A 23,739-nucleotide genomic window follows, 5' to 3' on the forward strand; every position below is an offset into this window, starting at 1 on the left:
GAAATTTTGTATCATCTAGCACCTTGAGAATCTCTAAATATAAATGGAAGTTGCTGAGGGGGCTCTAAGACTAATATAAAGATGTTCTCACTCTCCTGTCCTCCCTGTGATTTAATAGTATAAATATGAGGTTGAAAGAGGCAGGAGATATGTGAAGAAATATAAAATACACACAGAAATATAATCATTGGCTTAGATCAACAGTTCTCAACCTGGATGTACATCTGAATTGCTCACTTGTTTAAAATGCGGATTCCTGGGCCCCATTTTAGACTAAATCAGAATTTCTGGTCTTGGAGCTTGGAAACACCATATTTACCAAACATCTTAAGTAATTCTTCTGCACTATTCCTGAGACCAGCCAATAACCTATGTTTGGGAACCAGAGACTTAAATGACAGAAATATTTCAGCCCTTGTTTACGTCTTTGGATGGTTGGCCAAAAATGCCATATTCATTTCCCATGGCTGAGCTACCTTACATTCCATGGTGTTCCAGGTACTGAAAAACTGCATTCATTTGCGTATTGGAAATGAGTTTGCAATTTCCAAAGGGATTGGCCATTTGGATGAACATAAGTCATGCTTCATGGAGATCAATCTTTAGGATGTGTCTGAATTATCTTGCATCCATATTGTTTGGGCTTGGTTTTAAGAATTAAAGAAGAGAGAAAAGTAGTTTATGTTGACCAGGAAGATAAATTATCCTGAAATTTCTCGTTGTCTCCGTTCATTTTGTGCTGCTATAACAGAATACCTGAGGCTGGGTAATTTATAAAAAATATGATTTATTTCTCACAGTTCCGGAGTCTGGGAAGTCCAAGATCATGACACCAGCATCTTGTGTCTGGTGAGGCCTCTCTTGCTGCATCCTCATATGGCAGACAGTAGAAGGGCATGTGGGGCTGAACATTGTGCCCTCACATGGCAGAAGGGAAAAAGAAAGTGAACTCACTCCTGCAAGCCCTTTTTATAGTGGCACGAATCCATTCATGAGGGTGGAGTCCTTATGACCTAAGCACTTCTCATTAGGCCCCACCTTCCAATAGTACTGGACTGGGGACTAAGCTTCAACGTAAGTTTGAGAGAGGACAAAAACATTCAAACCATAGAACTGGTTATGTGGTCAATATTTGAGTTCACTTGACTTTCGGAAAGTTAGAGTCATAATAATAAGTATCATATATTGTACATCTATTCTGCACTGGACACTTCACTAGGACAAGATATACATTGTCTAAAGCAGTTTTTAAAATAATCCTATGAAGAAATGATCATTATTTCCAGAAGAGGAAATTTGGGTTCAGAAAATTTAAGTAACTTTCCTTGAAAGACACAGGATATGGATGTGATTCTTTAAAATTGTCTGACTCCAAAATGTTTATTCTTATTTACTACATTCTAAATTCTGTTTCCAAGAAATATGCTGTTTAGTGACATTGCTGGGACCAAAATCAAGCTCCATAATTAGTGTTGCAAACTTCAAGACATAACTGAGAAGGATGCTTACTAGATGTAGTAGTAGTGGTCTGTTAAATTCTGGTGTTCTCATTGACTTGATAGAATTTCATCAAGTTTAGCACTAGGCCTATTATTTGTCTACTTTTTTATGTATAAAGTATGTTAAACTGTGTTAGGATTAATTTCAGTCCTCAAATTTATATTTTGGAAAAGTTAAAGCCTCTTCCTTACCCTGTTGTTAAAAAAGCCCCCAAAACAACCAATGTTGTTCTTACACATGTGGCTTTCCACGTGTATGAGCAACACACGTTCCACGGAACATGTTTCCATGGGACAACCTGGCCACTCCTCCTGTAGAGTGGATTCTGGGAAGTATACATGGAAAAGGACCCATCTGGTGCCCACTAGACTGAATGATCGTCCAGTGTATGAAAGAGTGCTAGGCCAGATGGGGTGGCTCATGCCTGTAATCCCAGCACTTTGGGAGGCCGAGTTTGGCAGATTGCTTGAGGCCAGGAGTTCGAGACCAGCCTCGGCAACATGGTGAAACCCCTATCTCTATGAAAAATACAAAAATTAGCCAGGTGTGGTGGTGTGCCTGGGAGGCTGAGGCACGAGAATCGCTGGAACAGAGAAGGCGGAGGTTGCAGGGAGCTGAGATTGTGCCACTGCACTCCAGCATGGATGACTGAGCATGACTTTGTCTGAAAAAAGAATGAAAGAAAGAAAGGAAGAAAGAAAAAGAAAGAAAGAAAGGAAGAAAGAAAGAAAGAACAAAAGAAAGAAAGGAAGGAACTCTGATGAGTAGTCAGGAGGTTTGGTTTCTTGGTAGCTCTGCCACTCAGTAACTCTGTTATCTTGAGCAAGTCATTTTACCCAAGACAAAATGATCTGTGTGTGTGACGGCACACACAGAGCCCTTTAGCATATTTCTTGGAGAACTATCTGATACAAGCTGTTTCCCCGCTTTCTAGAACTCAGATCTTCTTCTCACCATATTCATGTTTCTACAGAAGTCCTGTGAGTTAGAAGTCCTCCGTTTCCATGCAAATCTTTTGGACTAGAGGCCATAAAGTTATTTACTTGACCTAATATGTCATGACTCTTGAAAAAAACGTTAGCCAGGGAGCTGGCAAAGAGACCGATGGGGCCTCATCAGTGGCACTGTTGTCAATGTCCTCACCAGGTCAGAATGGTCAGAGGGTGGGCAATCCAGACCGGGCTCCTGAGATGCCTACTGTCCCCTGACCTCTGGCCTGCCTCCTTTCTGGCCTGAGGTTGTTACATTCTTTTCTTCTCGGGAGACAGTTGTAGTGGATTGTAGTACTACATTCTTTGATATTTCTTGTTGGGGTGAAATCTTCAAGCAAAAACTTAAGTAGACCCCTTCATACATAGCTCATTGCTTTTGGAAATGCTGGTGACCCATCACACCCCACCCTTCCCATGGGCTAGAACAGCCTGGGCTGCTTGGGCAACAGTATCACTAGATGATTCACAGGGATTTGAACCTGAAGGGACCTTATCAAGCATCTAGTCCAACAACTTTATTGCACAGTTGAGATAAGAAGCCCCAAGAGGGAAAATGACTCAACTCAAGGATACCCAGCCAGTTAGTGAAGCAGTTGACACCCCATTTTCAAATTTATATTGTAAGCATAATAATAAAATCTACCCCAACAGAATTATTGTGAAGGTATTTAAATGAGGTGGCACACACAGAGCCCTTTAGCACATTTCTTGGCATAGAGAACCATTTGATACAAGCTGTTCCCTCCCTTTCTAGAACTCAGATCTGCTTCTCATCATACGCATATTTCCATAGAAGTCCTATGAGTTAGAATGAGCAGATTTTACCATCCTTTACTCTGCAGAACGCCAACCCATACAGGAGTAAGCTGAGCTGCCCACGTTTAATCATGCGCTAGTGGCAAAATCTGACTTGGCCCATGTTATGTATTAAAAAAAATCTGGGGTTACTGAACACTAGAACCCATTCCTCCTGACTCTTAATCCAGTGATCTTTCCATTATACCATGCTGATTGACAGGCGGGAGGGGATGAACTCCTTTAAATTGCTGTGAATACCAGCATGGTGACAGATGACTGCGAACACATGAGGCCACAGCCCCAGAATGTCCTAAGCCTGTCAGTGTAATTTTATTATCACGCATTTATCAAGGCTACCATGTGCATGCAGTAGCTTTGCTTACTGCTGAGATGAATATAAAAATGAGTAGTAAGATACAGCCCCTGCCCTCAAGGAGCACTTAATTTGATAATAAAGACAGACTTAGACATAAATAATTCCAATGCAAGGCAGATAGCAATCCATGACTACTCTATATGTGCTGCAAGGGAGTACAGGGATTAAGACCTCACCTGTTGACATGGTGAGAGTGAGGTGGGCTAGGACAGGGCATCCCTCCAAATGTCTCCATCCAGCTGAAGGGGCAGGGAACACGCTTCTTGGTCCAGTTGGGACTCCAGCCTCGTGAGCTCCTTGCCTCTGACTGCGGGAGAGCATAGCTGGGTCACTGTTTTGCCTTCTTTAGCCACTGCAAAATGGGAGAACATCCCCTTTCTTGCTCGGAGCTTAAAGGGAACTGGGTGGTCATTTGGTCTAGATCTCTGCTTCTGGGCAGGACTGCCCTCACCCGTGCTGACATGCAGGAATCTGCACTCCATATGCAGAACAGCGAAACATTATTCTTTTTCTCTCTTCTCTGTGTTTTGGTGGTGGAAGTGGGGCGGGGGTTGAGAATAGTGTAGGGGAGAAAAGAGGGGAGGTAAAGGGAATTGTAGATCGATACTTGACAAGGGGAGTTGGGTCACCCAGGGAAAATATGGCCTTGCTCTCCACTGGCAGATTCCCAGAGAAGCTCTGACTGTTCCCCACCTGTCCTGTGCTCCCCCCGCCACCCCCCCAGTGCTGCTGTCCCTGCGTGCAAGGAGCAGGGAGGCGATGATGAATTTCCCCCGAACGGCATTGCAGACAGTCATAAATAATGCTTTGCTCTTTGGTGACGGCACTTTCCATTAGAGCTGCCTGTGCCGGGCTGTTGCTACCCCCAGTCTTCTGCCGGGGACTTGCAGTAAAATTTATCAGCGAGCTTTCTGCACCTAATAAATCATCCCCTCCGGGAGCCATCTGGCAGATAAGGCCATGAGAACCCACATGCTCTGCAGAGGCGGAGTCAGAGTGAGAGGCGGCCCTAGCTGGGTAGCCCCAGGCCCTGTTGAGGGGGACTCTCTTTCTCTCCAGCAGCCTGGCCTGTCAGACTCTTCCTGGCTTATCTCATCAGACTGAGGATGGGGGCCCTGGAGAGGGCAGCTGCTTCAGCTCCCTGAACGGTGTGGCTTCCCACGCTGGGGCCAGGCCTACAGATCACCTCCTTCTCACACTGTCTACACCCAGGTGTCCAAAAGGTCCTGGGGTCTGTCACCAGGCCAGAGCAGGGGTACCCTAGGCCAAGACAGGTGCTGTGATGGGCATGACTATTGCCAAAGTGAATGCTCCTTGGTGTGTTCTAGAGACATGAGTATTGGCCAGCATCAAACAATCTCGTAGTGATAAGTAACTTCCTGTTTGGATGGAAGGCATCAAGGGGCACCTCTTAATGCAGGGTGATACTTCACATGTCTATCCCCATGTTTTTTGAGCAGCAACTACCATGATCTTACAGATTTCTTTCCAATATGTATTACTTTCTGTGAGTGCACGGTATGGGAGGTTCTAAAGGGTGCTGGACCTAGAGGGTAGAGTTGCTTAGATCAACGATCACAGTTGTTTCCTTAAGGCATTTACAATCTGCTTGGAGAGCCTAGCTTAAAACCAAAGTCTCAGATGTGGTGATTGTAGTGTTCACTCTCACAGCAAGACACAGTGCTTGCAGGATATGACCTACAGCTTTGTGGGATGCACGAGTGGTTGGGTTTCTGGTCTTCTAGTCCCAGTACCTAGCACAGTGCCTGGTGTGTCGAAGCACCCAGTGTATGTGTGTTGAACTGTATTGAGGGACATGTGGCAGGGAGCAAAGTGCCTGATACAGTTGCCAATACAAAGTAGAGCATGAGAGTGAAATGAAAAACAGCTGAATAAAAACAGCATCATCATCCCTAGGCCATAGCAGAGTGTGCGCCCTGTTCTTTAGGGTTAACTGGGTGATCTAGGAATGAAATCCTTTTCTGGGCGTGGATAACCTGTGCTCCTGTCCTGGGCCTGCGGCGAGCTGCCTGAGCTTGCTCAAGGCATGCTCTAGCCTCTGTTTTCTCATTTGTAAAACAATAGGCAAAGACAAGGCAATTTTTTGGAGGGTAATTTTTAGTATTATTGCTATTAGAATGCTTCCTCTTTTTTCCCTTGCTGGTGCCTGCTTTTGTTTGAAGGACAGGAGGCTGGAGGGGTAAAGCCAGGAAGAACTCTTCTCTTTTCTTCCCTCCTGGGCTACTTCCCAGCTGAGATAACCTTGTTATCTCAAATGTGGGCACCATGCAGCTAGAGCTTGAGCATCCTGGAGTTCTTCCCTGGGGGCTCATTCTTTAGAAGGACACCTATCATGCTGCCTCTGATTGCTGTGGACACATCCCGGGAAAACATTAAATGGAGTGTCCCGAAGATGCTTAGCTTAGCTATGCATTTAATTTGGCGGTAATTGAAATTTGCCAACAAAGATTTGCATGTAATCTGCGATTCCGTTTTTCAATTAAAATTGCTTTCTTCTTGTGGATGGGAAGTACTTGGCTTCTTTCCTCCTCACAGCACTTTGCAAACACTCATCCCTCACTTCTTTGGGGGCTGGAGAGAGGGTAGGGGTGTGGGGCAAGGAGGTGGAGTCTGGCAGGACAGTGGTGCAGGAGAGGCCAGTGCTGGGGGTGAGGCTGATGGATAAGAGGGAGGGTGAGGGCTTGAGCCTCCCTTGTCTGCAATGGTCTCAGAAAAGGAACCCCAGCTGGGACTTCAAGATCTCAGTTTCTAGGGGTCAGACAAGGGTTGGGGGACTGGGAGGTATAGTCAGAAGTGGGGAGAGCCAACCAGTTCTCCATGACCAGACAAAGCTAGTAGTAAGAAGCCAGGGACAAGGCACCAGGCTCAGGTCCTGGGACGTAGGAAGTGTCTTTTCTCTTATCTACCTCTTCTCCTCTGGGTGAGTGTGGCCTTTGATAACGGTGAGCAGCAATAGAGCTCCTGGGAGAAGAGAACTGATGGAAAAGTGTCTTCCAAGGATGGCTGGAGAGGGGAAGGGAGGACAGGAAGCAGGGGCTGGAGAGGGGAAGGGAGGACAGGAAGCAGGGGCTGGAGAGGGGAAGGGAGGACAGGAAGCAGGAAGCAGTAGGCATGAAAATCACACCTACCTGAATGGGGGCTGGGAGAAGCCAGCTGCTAGGGTCTGAATGTTTATGTCCCCCCTCCCATCCCCAAATTTGTATGCTGACACCTAATCCTGGTACAATAGTATTAGGAGGTGAGGATTTTTTGGAAGGTGGCAGAGCTCTCATGCCTAGGATCAATGTCCTTACGGAAGAGGCTTGAAGGAGCCCTTCTGCCCCTTCTGCTGCATGAAGATAGAAAGAAGGCACCATCTATGAAGCAGTGGAAAACCTCGGTAGACACTGAATCTGCCAACACCTTGATCTTGGACTTCCCAGCCTCTAAACTGTGAGCAGTAAATTTCTGTTATTTATAAGGCACCCAGTCTAAGGTATTTTGCTATAGCAGCCTGAGGACTAAGACGCCAGCCCACTGGTCTGTGAGAGTCCTGAGGGCTGGAGCTGTGTCGTCATGATCCCTTTCTATGCCTGGTACCTAGCACATGGTAAGAATGAAGTTTGTTAAAATGAAAAGTTGGTTGAATGTGATAATGTGAGTGAAAGGGCATTTTGTAAATTGTAACAGCCATTTTTGGTACTCTGACAGTCTTACTATTTCTGAAAATAAGATGGGGTATTTGACCCAAGGCTGAACTGATTCTGGGCTGAGCCCTGGGTAGGGTAGGGCCCCGGAAAAGGCCAGAGGAGGTAGAGGAGGTGCTCCAAGTTCCTGACTGGAGGCCTCTCCAGGAGCTGGAATTTGTGGTGATTTGCTGCTCTAGACCCAGGTCCCACCAGGTGCCCCAGCTGGGGAGCACTTTCCGGGTCTGGGCCCACCCCCTTGGTGGTGGTAGAAGAATCAACATCCGCATCAGGCTGGCAACTCCACCATGCTGGGACAGGCACCAAGAGGGTTTGGTACAAAGAGAGCCAGTGAGGGGACTTGCAGGAGAGGCAGTTTGGTTTTCGTAGCCAGGTTGGAGGTGGAAATAAGAACCATTTGAAGAATTAGTGGCAGATTTTAGCTGCAGTGGAGGGTGCACAGCTTTGGACAGGGCGAGGGTCCTTCTCACCATCCCAGCAAGTCTTTTTTTGTCTATTTCTTTCAAGTGGAGATAATCCCCTCTACCTGGCCAGACAGCTGAACTGTTTTCATTTTTTTTCTTCTTCAGTAATAAATCTGCCAACCCTGCAGGGCTCGAGCCAAGGGCTTGCTTGCTGCATCTACACAGAGGTCTCATAAAAATGGTGTAAAACAAAAGAGAAAAATGCATATTTCACACTTTGTCTGTTCTAGGTGATGGCGATTTTCAACTCATTCCCGTTACAAACAGCCGACCTTCCTACCGAGTTCAAGTACCTTCTGCCTGGCCTGGAAGAACAATATCTCTCTGTCTCCCTCTTCCACTGGCCCTCACCTGCCTTCCCCTGAACATGCATTTTGCCTGACAGGAGGCAGAGGCAGTTGGTAAGTATACTACCCTGGCTTAGTGCTTTCCAGAAGGGAGGTGGCATGAAAGACCCCAGTGCTCAAGTGTTCACGACGGACTCACACAGGCTGGAGACAGACGCCTCCATCCTCCTGCACACAGTCCTGTGCCTGCTTCTGCAGTGACTCCCTCTCCCTCTGTGGAAACACATGAGGAATATAGGAATAAGGGTTATCTTCTACTGAAGACTGCCTAGTGTTTATTACAGGTAATTTTCAACTATGATCAAATCTCCAACGTTATTAGCTTGGTTAATGTTCAGCAGAAACAAGCAACCTTTCCAACTTTATCTGCCTCCCTTCCCCTTTACAAATCTGCACATCCTTCAAAACGGTCGCTTTAGACTTCCCAGACAGCCTACGTTTGTTCCCATCTCCTGGCTGTTCACACCTGTAATTTTCCTGCATTGAGTCTGCTCCTCCTGACTCTGTTCTGTCCAGCTCAGTTCAGTCTACTTTCAAGGTCCACTTCCTCCTGAAACCTTCCTGGATTGCCCCCAGCCTATAGTACTCTCTCTTTACCTGGGACTCAGTCAGGAGTTACAGCTCACATCATTCTCTTCCTGGGTTGTCAATCATATACTGCTTTTTTGACAGTTTAAAAAAAGCTATTATCATTTTTTTCTACTTAACCGTCATTTTCTTTTTTGCTTAAAATAATTTTCCTTTATTTTAATTTAATTTAATTAATTTATTTTTTGAGATGGGGTCTCACTCTGTTGATCAGGCTGGAGTGCAGTGGCGTGATCCCTGCTCACTGTAGCCTTGACCTCCTGGGCTCAAGTGATCCTCCCACCTCAGCCTCCCAAGTAGCCAGGACTACAGGTGCATGCCACTACACCCAGCTGATTATTTTGTACTTTTGTAGAGATGGGTCTTGCTATGTTGCCCAGGCTGGTCTTGAACTCCTGGGCTCAAACCATCCTCCCATCTTGGCCTTCCAAAGTGCTGGGGCTACAGGTGTGAGTCACTGTGCTGAGCTTATGAATGTTTCTTATTTCTCTATTAGACTATAAGGTCTTACCTATATTTCTGTCCTTTACAGTGCCAAACACATCATTTTTACTGTTTACAAAACAGGTGCTTAGTGAATGCTTGTCAAAAAAAAAAAAAAAAGGAATGAATGAAAATTCCCACTTGGGGTGTGGGTGTGGCTTTGATGTTGTGGCCTTCTCTTTCTTCATTGGAGTAACAAGCAAGGCAATTCCCACTTCCAGGGCATGGGTCTAGCCTTGACTTGCAGAGATGCTGCCTGTTGGATGTCTCCTCTTGTTTGGACGATGCTTGATATTAGGTGGCTGTTGAATGTCAGTGCCAGTCCCAGCACTTTCTGTATAGACCCTGAGATTTCCTTGTAGTAACCACATAGACTGTTGAGATTTTATGGTAGTGAGAAAAAACCAGTGATTCTCTTACTGTGTCTGCCTCCCTCTGCACCTATCCCACTCCTTTTTACATCCCTGTGTGCTCCCCACACGCAGTCTGTGTTTAATTTAGAGTAGGGAATTACTAATCGAATTTTCCTTCCAGTGTGTGGAGCGCCGCCGCCGCTGCCTGCCATCTTGCTACGCCTTTGTTTTGTGCTTCCCACCTCAAGGCCACTGTACAAATGTGTTTGATTTGTGGTTGTGGTTTGTAGCTGTCACTGATTTCTTTTTTGTTGTTGTTGTTGCTGCGGCTGCAACTGTTTCCTTGCAGCTCAATTTTTAGCTGAGTGTTTGGGTAGTAAATATGGTTTACACCAACTGTGTTGGAAATAATGGCATTTATGTGCTGAAGTTTTTTCCAAAACCTGTGATGTGTGTATACAAATAGATCCACGGCAGGGCCCCTAGACTGGGGAGAACACAGACTCAATAAAACCTTTGAGATGGAGTATAAACAGGTGTCTGAGACTAGGGCTAGGCCAGGCCATTCAGAAAAATACCCCCCACCCCTGATGTTGGCTCTAAACTTAAGCTCTACCATAAATACCTTGCTTAGCGTTGGGGGAGGTAGGAGATATTTTTGTGATCGTATTTATCTGCTAAATGTTCGCTTGTATCCTTTTGAGCATCTCACTATAAACTTCGCAATTTTTCTATTCACTCACCCTCAATGGCTTTAAACCTTAACTGCCCTGGATCTTAGTATTGGAAAAAAATGTGCCAAGAAACAATGGGATTGGCCTATGAAACTGGCAGCCCTCTTTTCTTCCAAATAGTTGCCAGTCTGGGGGTTCTTTGGTTTATGGGGTGAATCTAACCATTCTGAACAATGCCTTTTAAACTGTATCATGTGACTTTGCTAATCCCAACCTCGGGCAGGGAGTACAGAGTTAGAGAACTCTAAAAGGGGGGAGTCAGGCTGCTCTTGGTAGATGTGGCTCTAGCCTCTGAATTTGGGTGGAGTGGGTTTCTTTGATGCCTAGATTCTTTTATTTTTCCTTTTTTTTTTTTTTTAAGAGACAGAGTCTTGCTCTGTCACCCAGGCTGGATTGCAGTGGCATGATCGTAATTCACTGCAGCCTTGAACTCCTTGGCTCAAACAATCCTGCCTTAGCTTCTTGAATAGCGGGGGCTGTAGGTGTGTACCACCACTCCTGGCTAATACTGTTTTTAAATTCTTTTTGTAGAGATGGAGTCTTGCTATATGGCCCAGCTGGTAATGCCTAGATTCTTGAGTCCCTCCCTGGCTCATCCCTGGGAGCAGCACTGAACCCCATATCTGACACCTGTCTGGAAATGGAGCCTGCACATTGACCCTAGGTAAAGATCTCATTTGCTAAGAGGTCAGGAGGGACTTCAAAGCTGTCTCGGCTCTCTGTGCTGAAGGCTGCATGACAAAGGCAGAGGAAGGGTGTTTCGATTGTTCTCCAACTTGTAAATGCCAAGCAGAAATCTTGTTGCAGTTCCTAAATGCCATATTTTGGTGTGTTTATTGTTTCCCCCCCTAACGGGGAAAGATGGTGAATGGACTAATAATTCAGGAGCCGAGAACATGTTTATTTGATTTTTAGAGCTTTAGCAAATACAGTGTGTACAAAACCCAGTGCCAACAGCATGCATAATTCCTCCAGGAATGGGGCTGATAGGAACACAAAGCTTGCACGCTTCAAAACTGTAACCAATATTTACACATCTGAGTGACTAATTCTCTACTCTGAGCAGAAGAACAATAGGCATAATAGTCAGGTACATTAATGCAGAGTGTGCTCGTCTGGTGACTTGGATATTTGACACATAAACAAAGTTGTGGGGGTGCCACTGGGGGGAGAAGTGGAGGCTTTTTATCTACCCGTGTAACCATACACCAAACAGCAGGTTACAAACACACTCAGAAAATGCTGACCCAATGCCGTTCTTGTACCTCATATGCAGGATTGGCATATGATTTGCAGCGCTGCGGGAGTTCTGTGGCTGACCTCATTAGCAGCGCGTTTCCTGGCTTGTTAGCATCATATTTGTATAATTTACAGCACCTTCGTTTTTATGGAATGTGTTTCTTGTAGAGTGTAATAGCAGCAATATATTTAACCTATCGTATTTAGGAATGCTTTCGCTGGAGGCAGCAAGCAGATAGAAAGGGGACATTTTCTCCTCTCCTGCATGGGCCTTTTTTTGTTTTGTTTTGTTTGGTTTTGGCTTTTTAGCTGTCCCGTGTGTGTGTGTGTGTGTGTGTGTGTGCGTGTGTGTTGCATACATGTGTGCATGCTTTTGTGTATATACACATTTTCAAGTGTGAGTTTGCATACATGCATGCTTGTTTATGTATGTATGTGCATATTTATCTGTGTATGCACGTTTGAAAGGGCCTGAAAGACACAAAGGGGCTCTAAAGGTGTGACTTCTGCTTCCAAGTTCAGAGGCTACTTTCAAGGACTGTCTTGACTCCCTAGTCAACGTGTGCCTTTGGACTGTGAAGACCTCACAGGCCTAGATGCCTTGCTTTGAGAGGATGACATTGCAAAATGGGAAAGGAGCCAGGCAGGTTAGATATTTGGGAATAACGTTTTGGAGAGGGAGTAGGGGTGCTGTGAAGACGCTAATAAGGAAGGCAGAGCACTAAGGTGAGTTCTCCAGTCTCCGTGACCTCCTGGGGGCTTTGTAGAAAACAGTAAGATGGAAAAATGGAAAGTACATGTCACTCAGGGACAGATTCTGCCCCAACTGAATACTTATCTTAGAAAAACATAGAGCCTGTGGATAGGAATGTGTACATTCTTCTCCTCTTAGAGACATGTAGGAAAGGTAGAAATAGCTGGAACCCAATACTTGAAAAGGGGTTAATGTGTTAATTTGGAGATCTCCAGGGGAAACCTTGTCCCAGGAGTCAGGAGTTCAGATCCCAGCCTCAGCCTGCTGCTGACGTGGCTGCATGACCTTGGGCAAATTGCTTCCCCATCTTGGGGCACAGTGCCCTTGTTTACAAAATGATGGGACTGGACTGGATGGTGATTCTCTAGAAGTGATGTTTTAATGCTCCCAGCCACTTGCCTATTCTGTTCCCGAAGGCAGATAAAGACAGAAGACTGGGGTTCCCATCAACCACATCGTCCGAGCTGTGTTCTTGAGGGTGACTTGCAGTGACCCAGAAGAGAGAAACACGGCTCTCCAGGAACTGTCAGTGTGTCTTAGTTCCATCTCCTGACAGGGGGCAAAGAGTGTGAATAGACTAATAATTCAGAAACCAAAGGCATGGCAGTGTGATTTTTAGAGCTTAAGTAAAAACTGGCACCAGAGCATGCATAGCTGCATATTTCCTTCCCATAATCATTTCTTGGCCTCAAAAAGAAACTCGCTCCAGGGGCAAGACAAATAGGTGGGCCCTGGACTTCGTCAACCCACAATAGAATGATAAGAAATTAAAAGAATCTATTAAAATGACTCGAGGCACAGGGATAAGGCTTATCCAACTGGCTGGTCAGGTTGGGGTTCTTTGCATCTTCCCTCCGTCCCTAGCTTTGGAAATTTCAGAAATATTTCTTTGACTGCTATCTTTTTCAATCCTATACCTCTTATCACTGACTACAAAGGCTCTGGGTTCTTGATTTTACTTAATAGATATGCCCCTAAAACATCAGAGTGGCTGGATTCTATGGTAATAATTCATAGAATTCAAATGCTAACAATTCAAAATGTCAAGTTGATATCCCAAATTTGAATGTAAGTTTATATTAAATTTTAAATGCACCAGGGTTGCTGACTATTTGAAGGTACCCAGTGATGAATTCTTTGGTAAAGAAAAATAATTGGCTGGGCTCGGTGGCTCACGCCTGTAATCCCAGCACTTTGGGAGGCTGAGGTGGGTGGATCATCTGTGGTCAGGAGTTCGAGACCAGCCTGGCCAACATGGCGAAACCTTGTCTCTACTAAAAATATAAAAATTAGCTGGTCATGGTGGCACGTGCCTGTAATCCCAGCTACTTGGGAGGCCGAGGCAGGAGAATCACTTGAACCTGGGAGGTAGAGGTTGCAGTGAGCTGAGATCGTGCCTTGGCACTCCAGCCTGGGTGACAAGAGTGAAACTACATCTAAAAAAAAAAAAACTTTGTGAAGTCTCTAGTTTTTAACTGAATCCTGAAATATTTATTGAGCACCTATGAAGTACTCGGGAGTCAAATAAAAACTATCAAATTCTTGCCTTCAAGAGGCTCTTAATCTAAATGTCGAATTGGGAATGGCAAGCATTTTGCATATACACATTAATATAGATAATAAAATGTGGACAGTTTCAGCATCCAGCATCCACTGATTAGGGTGTTTTCAAAATTCTATAAGAGAGAGTTTACTATTATAAATGTTTGTTCAAAAACTCTTATTAGTCCCACTTGACTGATTTGGTAACTAGCTTGTCTAAAGTGATGATTAAAAAAAAGGTTGTTGCTTATACACTGCCGTTAGGAATGTAAATTACTTCAGCCATTGTGAAAAGCAGTATGGCAATTTCTCAAATAACTTAAAACAGAATTACCATTCAACTCAGCAATCCCATTACTGGATATATACTCAAAGGAATATAAATAGTTCTACCATAAAGACACATGCATGTGTATGTTTATCGCAGCACTATTCATAATAGCAAAGACATAGAATGAACCTAAATGCCTGTCCATGGTAGACTGGATAAAGAAAATGTGGTATATATACACTATGGAATACTATGCAGCCATAAAAAAGAATGAGATCATGTCCTTTGCAGCAACATGGATGTGGCTGGAGACCATTATCCTAAGAGAACTAACGCAAGAGCAGAAAACCAAATCCTGCATGTTCTCACTTATAAGTGGGGGCTAAACATTGAGTACACACATGGACACAAATAAGAGAATGACAGACACTGGGGGCTGCTGTAGGGTGGAAGGCAGAAGGAGGGTATGGTTTGAAAAAGCCCTATTGGGTACTATTCTTATTACGTAGTTGATGAAATAATTGTACACCAAACTGCTGTGACACGCAATTTACCTATATAATCAATCTGCATGTGTACTCCTAAACCTAAAATAAAAGTTAAAAAAAGAAGTTGTTAATCTGCACTCAGATTAGAGGAGTGGATATGTAGTTGGATAAACTCCCTCCCCTCTGTTAAGATAGAAGTGATCTTTTTTACCCTCTCCGTGGCCAGTTCCTCCACTTTGGATCACTAGATCATCCCATTCTTTCTCACCGCCTTGTGATCTGGAACTACAGATTGCATGTGTGCTCTCCTTTCTCATTAGCACTTAAACATGGCCAAACTGCTCCCATCTTAAAAAAGATGTTCCTGCCATAATCTCTAGATTTACTACCTCTTTCTATCTGTTTCCAGCCACACTTTCTGAATGACCATGTCATAGTCATCACTGCAGGTACCTTGTAGTCCACTTGGATGTGGCTTCTGTCCTTTACCAATGTCTCTGAAATTGTTCCCCAGGGTCACCAAAGAGCTGCAAGACACTAAATCTTACAGGTGCTCATCTTGTGGGCCCCCTCGCTAGCATGTGATCACTCTCTTCTGGAACATCACTTTCTCCTGGGGTCTGCTCGCCTTTTGGTTCACTTGTCAGTTTACTTCTTTAGCTTGGGGTTTGGTCCCTGACACCTTGTTGGAGTCCTTAAGGTTTTGACCAAGTCTCTCCTTTCTCTATTTTTCCCCTTGTCTAGACAACGTGTCTACATGCCACAACTTCAGTGGCCTTTTGAAGGCTGCAGACTCTCCAACTCTCATGAGCCTCTCCTCCAACTTTCTACTAGGCAGCTCTTCTTGACTCCTTTGCCGTACCAAAGAGAATACACAGTACAATGGTTCAAATTAAGACTAGTTTAGTTTTCTTTCACATCATAGTCCAGAATTCCTGGGCTTTCCAGGGAGACCAAGTGGGTCCATGAAGTTGCCCAGAGATTTAGTTTTTTTTTTTTTGTCTTGCGACTTCACCATTTAAAGTATTATACTTTTCCACATAGAGAAAGATGTCTTGAATGCACTGTTTCCAGCACGTTCAAAGTGGGAGAGGAAGCTGAAGGCAATCCGCTTCCTCTTAAGAAAGTGACTCAGTAGGCCGGGCATGGTGGCTCATGCCTGTAATCCCAGCACTTTGGGAGGCTGAGGCGGGTGGATCACCTGAGGTCAGGAGTTCGAGACCAGCCTGGCCAACAGCTGAGTTAGGCAACAGCTAAGTTAGGCAATGTGGTATTACCTGGGTGACTGAGTAGTCAGTTAAAACCTGGGATGTTCTATTTTGAAAATGAAAAATAGAAGGCCCTAGGCGTTATCAACCCAATGATAGAATAATAAGAAATTAAGTAAATCTATTAAAATGACCCAAGGAAAATGACAGGGATGAAGTTTGTCCGACTGGCTTGTAAGGCCAAGGTTCTTTGCACCTTCTCACCTGCTCTCTCTGGTGTGGCCAGAAACTCAGGACTATGCTGTGCAAGAGAAATACACTTCAGTCTTATTTGAGCCATTATATTGTGTATTGTCTCTGGTATTGCAAAGCAACCACGTGGCACTGCCTAATAGAAAGTTGGAGAGAGAGACTCAGGTGAGCTGAGTGTCTACAGCACATATAACCCGCAGTCCCTCAGAATGATTATTGGGAGGACAGTTAACTTCCTCTGCCACAGGCACCTCACGCTTAACATCTCCAAGACTCACCTCATTATTTTCCCCCTCAAACCTGCTGCTTCTATGGTTCGATCATACTCTCAGTAAGTATCCTCATCATATACCCAGTCGCTCAAACCAGAAACTTGGAATCATTCTTGAGTTCTCTCTTTCCCTCACTGCTGCATATCCAATCTTTCTCCAACCCTAGTCGCTCATACCTCTGAAATTTTTTAATTCTATTTTATTTATTTATTTTTTGAGACAGGGTCTCACTCTGTCACCCAGGCTGGAGTGCAGTGGTGTGATCATGGCTTACTGCAGCCTCAAACTTCTGGGCTGAAGTGATCCTCTAGCCTTGGCCTCTCAAAGTCCTGGGATTACAGGTGCGTGCCACTGCACCTGGTCTTAAATATTTGTAGATTCACACACTTCTGTCTACCTTGTTGTTACCAGCTTAGTCCAAGACATCATTCCTGTTTTTTGGATCATTGCACAAGTTCTTAACTGACCTTCCTACACTTAGTCTTGACCCTTCAGATCTATTTTCCATTTCATTGTCAAAGTTCCATTATAAAAATGGAAATGTGCTCATATTCCTCCTGCTTCATATCCTTCAGTGGCTTTTCCTTAACCTCAAATTCTTCATGTGCTCTAGAGGACCTCGCATGATCTGGCCTCTGCCAGTCTCTCCAGGGTTATCTCATGCCTCCCTGACCTTGGTTCTCTCCAGTCCTAACACTCTGGGTTGATTGCAGTTCCTATAGTCAGTAATGTTAGCACTTGATTCTGGTCTGTCAAACATACTACTCTCTCTTTTGGAGCACTCTTCTTGTCTCCCTCTCTTGCTTGTTAAGTACTATTTAATTTAAAAGCTCAGCTTAGGGATGATTTTTCTCAATGAGACCTTCCTCCTTCTTGCTAGGGCCGTCTCCTTGGTCTGTGCTCCTACTGCCCCTTGTCATTCATCTTTACTAACACCGATCTAGCCAATAATTCAATGATGGGGATCTGTATTTGCGACAGTATCGTAAGCTCCAAGAAGGCTGGGTTACCTTCTTTATTTGATTAATAAGATATGTAAAAATATTTGGAAAAAACATGCTACCTTCAAATAATTCCTTTATTTATTTGCCCACTGTTACGTTAAGCAAACTCTTTGTATGATGATGTATGGCTTACGTATTACAATTATAACAATAGCAGCTTCTGTTCATAAAATTATTACAAATATACAGTGAAAGAATCAATTAGTAATAAACACAAATGATATATAATACTTAATTGTAATAGTAGCTCACATTTATATATACTATTTTATAATTGTGATGCTTTTACTTACATACTTTTTTTAAATTTTATTTTATTATTATTATACTTTAAGTTTTAGGGTACATGTGCACAATGTGCAGGTTAGTTACATATGTATACATGTGCCATGCTGGTGTGCTGCACCCATTAACTCGTCATTTAGCATTAGGTATATCTCCTAATGCTATCCCTCCCCTCTCCCCCCACCCCACAACAGTCCCCAGAGTATGATGTTCCCCTTCCTGTGTCCATGTGTTGTCGTTGTTCAATTCCCACCTATGAGTGAGAATATGCGGTGTTTGGTTTTTTGTTCTTGTGATAGTTTACTGAGAATGATGATTTCCAATTTCATCCATGTCCCTACAAAGGACATGAACTCATCATTTTTTATGGCTGCATAGTATTCCATGGTGTATATGTGCCACATTTTCTTAATCCAGTCTATCATTGTTGGACATTTGGGTTGGTTCCAAGTCTTTGCTATTGTGAATAGTGCCACAATAAACATACGTGTGCATGTGTCTTTATAGCAGCATGATTTATAGTCCTTTGGGTATATACCCAGTAATGGGATGGCTGGGTCAAATGATATTTCTAGTTCTAGATCCCTGAGGAATTGCCACACTGACTTCCACAACGGTTGAACTAGTTTACAGTCCCACCAAAAGTGTAAAAGTGTTCCTATTTCTCCACATCCTCTCCAGCACCTGTTGTTTCCTGACTTTTTAATGATTGCCATTCTAACTGGTGTGAGATGGTATCTCATTGTGGTTTTGATTTGCATTTCTCTGATGGCCAGTGATGGTGAGCATCTTTTCATGTGTTTTTTGGCTGCATAAATGTCTTATTTTGAGAAGTGTCTGTTCATGTCCTTCGCCCACTTTTTTGATGGGGTTGTTTGTTTTTTTCTTGTAAATTTGTTTGAGTTCATTGTAGATTCTGGATATTAGCCGTTTGTCAGATGAGTAGGTTGTGAAAATTTTCTCCCATTTTGTAGGTTGCCTGTTCACTCTGATGGTGGTTTCTTTTGCTGTGCAGAAGCTCTTTAGTTTAATTAGATCCCATTTGTCAATTTTGGCTTTTGTTGCCATTGCTTTTGGTGTTTTAGACATGAAGTCCTTGCCCATGCCTCTGTCCTGAATGGTAATGCCTAGGTTTTCTTCTAGGGTTTTTATGGTTTTAGGTCTAACAGTTAAGTCTTTAATCCATCTTGAATTAATTTTTTGTATAAGGTGTACGGAAGGGATCCAGTTTCAGCTTTCTACATATTGCTAGCCAGTTTTCCCAGCACCATTTATTAAATAGAGAATCCTTTCCCCATTGCTTGTTTTTCTCAGGTTTGTCAAAGATCAGATAGTTGTAGATATGCGGCGTTATTTCTGAGGGCTCTGTTCTGTTCCATTGATCTATATCTCTGTTTTGGTACCAGTACCATGCTGTTTTGGTTACTGTAGCCTTGTAGTATAGTTTGAAGTCAGGTAGCATGATGCCTCCAGCTTTGTTCTTTTGGCTTAGGATTGACTTGGCAATGCGGGCTCTTTTTTGGTTCCATATGAACTTTCAAGTAGTTTTTCCCAATTCTGTGAAGAAAGTCATTGGTAGCTTGATGGGGATGGCACTGAATCTGTAAATTACCTTGGGCAGTATGGCCATTTTCACGATATTGATTCTTCCTACCCATGAGCATGGAATGTTCTTCCATTTGTTTGTGGCCTCTTTTATTTCCTTGAGCAGTGGTTTGTAGTTCTCCTTGAAGAGGTCCTTCACGTCCCTTGTAAGTTGGATTCCTAGGTATTTTATTCTCTTTGAAGTGATTGTGAATGGGAGTTCACTCATGATTTGGCTCTGTTTGTCTGTTATTGGTGTATAAGAATGCTTGCGATTTTTTACATTGATTTTGTATCCTGAGACTTTGCTGAAGTTGCTTATCAGCTTAAGGAGATTTTGGGTTGAGACAATGGGGTTTTCTAGATATACTATCATGTCATCTGCAAACAGGGACAATTTGACTTCCTCTTTTCCTAATTGAATACCCTTTATTTCCTTCTCCTGCCTTATTGCCCTGGCCAGAACTTCCAACACTATGTTGAATAGGAGTGGTGAGAGAGGGCATCCCTGTCTTGTGCCAGTTTTCAAAGGGAATGCTTCCAGTTTTTGCCCATTCAGTATGATATTGGCTGTGGGTTTGTCATAGATAGCTCTTATTATTTTGAGATACGTCCCATCAATACCTAATTTATTGAGAGTTTTTAGCATGAAGCGTTGTTGAATTTTGTCAAAGGCCTTTTCTGCATCTATTGAGATAATCATGTGGTTTTTGTCTTTGGTTCTATTTATATGCTGGATTACATTTATTGATTTGTGTATATTGAACCAGCCTTGCATCCCAGGAATGAAGCCCACTTGATCATGGTGGATAAGCTTTTTGATGTGCTGCTGGATTCAGTTTGCCAGTATTTTATTGAGGATTTTTGCATCAATGATCATCAAGGATATTGGTCTAAAATTCTCTTTTTTGGTTGTGTCTCTGCCAGGCTTTGGTATCAGGATGATGCTGGCCTCATAAGATGAGTTAGGGAGGATTCCCTCTTTTTCTATTGATTGGAGTAGTTTCAGAAGGAATGGTACCAGTTCCTCCTTGTACCTCTGGTAGAATTCGGCTGTGAATCCATCTGGTCCTGGACTCTTTTTGGTTGGTAAGCTATTGATTATTGCCACAATTTCAGAGCCTGTTATTGGTCTATTCAGAGATTCAACTTCTTCTGGTTTAGTCTTGGGAGGGTGTATGTGTCGAGGAATTTATCCATTTCTTCTAGATTTTCTAGTTTATTTGTGTAGAGGTGTTTGTAGTATTCTCTGATGGTAGTTTGTATTTCTGTGGGATCGGTGGTGATATCCCCTTTATCATTTTTTATTGCATCTATTTGCTTCTTCTCTCTTTTCTTCTTTATTAGTCTTGCTAGTGGTCTATCAATTTTGTTGATCCTTTCAAAAAACCAGCTCCTGGATTCATTAATTTTTTGAAGGGTATTTTGTGTCTCTATTTCCTTCAGTTCTGCTCTGATTTTAGTTATTTCTTGCCTTCTGCTAGCTTTTGAATGTGTTTGCTCTTGCTTTTCTAGTTCTTTTAATTGTGATGTTAGGGTGTCAATTTTGGATCTTTCCTGCTTTCTTTTGTGGCATTTAGTGCTATAAATTTCCCTCTACACACTGCTTTGAATGTGTCCCAGAGATTCTGGTATGTTGTGTCTTCATTCTCTTTGGTTTCAAAGAACATCTTTATTTCTGCCTTCATTTCGTTATGTACCCAGTAGTCATTCAGGAGCAGGTTGTTCAGTTTCCATGTAGTTGAGCGGTTTTGAGTGAGTTTCTTAATCCTGAGTTCTAGTTTGATTGCACTGTGGTCTGAGAGAGAGTTTGTTATAATTTCTCTTCTTTTAAATTTGCTGAGAAGAGCTTTACTTCCAACTATGTGGTCAATTTTGGAATAGGTGTGGTGTGGTGCTGAAAAAAATGTGTATTCTGTTGATTTGGGGTGGATAGTTCTGTAGATGTCTATTAGGTCTGCTTGGTGCAGAGCTGAGTTTAATTCCTGGGTATCCTTGTTAACTTTCTGTCTCGTTGATCTGTCTAATGTTGACAGTGGGGTGTTAAAGTCTCCCATTATTATTGTGTGGGAGTCTAAGTCTCTTTGTAGGTCACTCAGGACTTGCTTTATGAATCTGGGTGCTCCTGTATTGGGTGCATATATATTTAGGATAGTTAGCTCTTCTTGTTGAATTGATCCCTTTACCATTATGTAATGGCCTTCTTTGTCTCTTTTGATCTTTGTTGGTTTAAAGTCTGTTTTATCAGAGACTAGGATCGCAACCCGTGCCTTTTTTTGTTTTCCATTTGCTTAGCTCTGCACGTGAGATGGGTTTCCTGAATACAGCACACTGATGGGTCTTGACTCTTTATCCAATTTGCCAGTCTGTGTCTTTTAATTGGAACATTTAGTCCATTTACATTTAAAGTTAATATTGTTATGTGTGAATTTGATCCTGTCATTATGATGTTAGCTGGTTATTTTGCTCGTTAGTTGATGCAGTTTCTTCCTAGCCTTGATGGTCTTTACAATTTGGCATGATTTGGCAGTGGCTGGTACCGGTTGTTCCTTTCCATGTTTAGTGTTTCCTTCAGGAGCTCTTTTAGGGCAGGTCTGGTGGTGACAAAATCTCTCAGCATTTGCTTGTCTGTAAAGTATTTTATTTCTCTTTCACTTATGAAGCTTATGGATATGAAGCTTCATTTCATATCCTTCACTTATGGATATGAAATTCTGGGTTGAAAATTCTTTTCTTTAAGAATGTTGAATATTTTCCCCACTCTCTTCTGGCTTGTAGAGTTTCTGCCGAGAGATCTGCTTTTAGTCTGATGGGCTTCCCTTTGTGGGTAACCCGACCTTTCTCTCTGCCCTTAACATTTTTTCCTTCATTTCACTTTGGTGAATCTGACAATTATGTGTCTTGGAGTTGCTCTTCTCAAGGAGCATCTTTGTTGTGTTCTCTGTATTTCCTGAATCTGAATGTTGGCCTGCCTTGCTAGATTGGGGAAGTTCTCCTGGATAATATCCTGCAGAGTGTTTTCCAACTTGGTTCCATTCTCCCCGTCACTTTCAGGTACACCAATCAGACGTAGATTTGGTCTTTTCATATAGTCGCATATTTCTTGGAGGCTTTGTTCATTTCTTTTTATTCTTTTTTCTCTAAACTTCTCTTCTTGCTTCATTTCATTCATTTCATCTTCCATCACTGATACCCTTTCTTCCAGTTGATTGCATCGGCTCCTGAGGCTTCTGCATTCTTCACGTAGTTCTCAAGCCTTGGCTTTCAGCTCCATCAGCTCCTTTAAGCACTTCTCTGTATTGGCTATTCTAGTTATATATTCATCTAAATTTTTGTCAAAGTTTTTAACTTCTTTGCCTTTGGTTTGAATTTCCTCCTGTAGCTTGGAGTAGTTTGATCGTCTGAAGTCCTCTTCTCTCAACTCGTCAAAGTCATTCTCCATCCAGCTTTGTTCCATTGCTGGTGAGGAACTGCATTCCTTTGGAGGAGGAGAAGTGCTCTGCTTTTTAGAGTTTCCAGTTTTTCTCCTCTGTTTTTTCCCCATCTTTGTGGTTTTATCTACTTTTGGTCTTTGATGATGGTGATGTAGAGATGGGTTTTTGGTGTGGATGTCCTTTCTGTTTGTTAGTTTTCCTTCTAACAGACAGGACCCTCAGCTGCAGGTCTGTTGGAGTTTGCTAGAGGTCCACTGCAGACCCTGTTTGCCTGGGTATCAGCAGCAGTAGCTGCAGAACAGCGGATTTTCGTGAACCGCGAATGCTGCTGTCTGATCGTTCCTCTGGAAGTTTTGTCTCAGAGGAGTACCTGGCTGTGTGAGGTGTCAGTCTGCCCCTACTGGGGGGTGCCTCCCAGTTAGGCTGCTCGGGGGTCAGGGGTCAGGGACCCACTTGAGGAGGTAGTCTGCCTTTTCTCAGATCTCCAGCTGCATGCTGGGAGAACCACTGCTCATTTCAAAGCTGTCAGACAGGGACATTTAAGTCTGCAGAGGTTACCACTGTCTTTTTGTTTGTCTGTGCCCTGCCCCCAGAGGTGGAGCCTACAGAGGCAGGCAGGCCTCCTTGAGCTGTGGTGGGCTCCACCGAGTTCTAGCTTCACAGCTGCTTTGTTTACCTAAGCAAACCTGGGCAATGGCCAGCACCCCTCCCCCAGCCTCGCTGCCGCCTTGCAGTTTGATCTCAGACTGCTGTGCTAGCAAGCAGCGAGACTCCATAGGCATAGGACCCTCTGAGCCATGTGCGGGATATAATCTCCTGGTGCACCATTTTTTAAGCCTGTTGGAAAAGCGCAGTATTAGGGTGGGAGTGACCCAATTTTCCAGGTGCCGTCTGTCACCCCTTTCTTTGACTAGGAAAGGGAACTCCCTGACCCCTTGTGCTTCCCGAGTGAGGCAATGCCTCGCCCTGCTTCGGCTCATGCACGGTGTGCTGCACCCACTGTCCTGCACCCACTCTCTGGCACACCCTAGTGAGATGGACCCGGTACCTCAGATGGAAATGCA

At 43.6% G+C, this 23,739-nt stretch overlaps 1 long non-coding RNA gene across 2 annotated transcripts in view; it reads left to right on the forward strand.

Moving 5' to 3' along the window:
* Nucleotides 1-23,739, forward strand: part of LOC101141537 (uncharacterized) — a 90,174-nt gene that overhangs the window by 9,770 nt on the left and 56,665 nt on the right. For both annotated transcript variants that reach the window (XR_008667921.2, XR_010135000.1), the window contains exons 2-3: nt 8,068-8,238; nt 10,874-11,006. This is a non-coding gene — a long non-coding RNA (uncharacterized lncRNA). The remainder of the gene's footprint in view (nt 1-8,067; nt 8,239-10,873; nt 11,007-23,739) is intronic.

Source organism: Gorilla gorilla, chromosome 7 (genome assembly GCF_029281585.2).
Source record: "Gorilla gorilla gorilla isolate KB3781 chromosome 7, NHGRI_mGorGor1-v2.1_pri, whole genome shotgun sequence".
Lineage (NCBI taxonomy): Eukaryota > Metazoa > Chordata > Mammalia > Primates > Hominidae > Gorilla > Gorilla gorilla.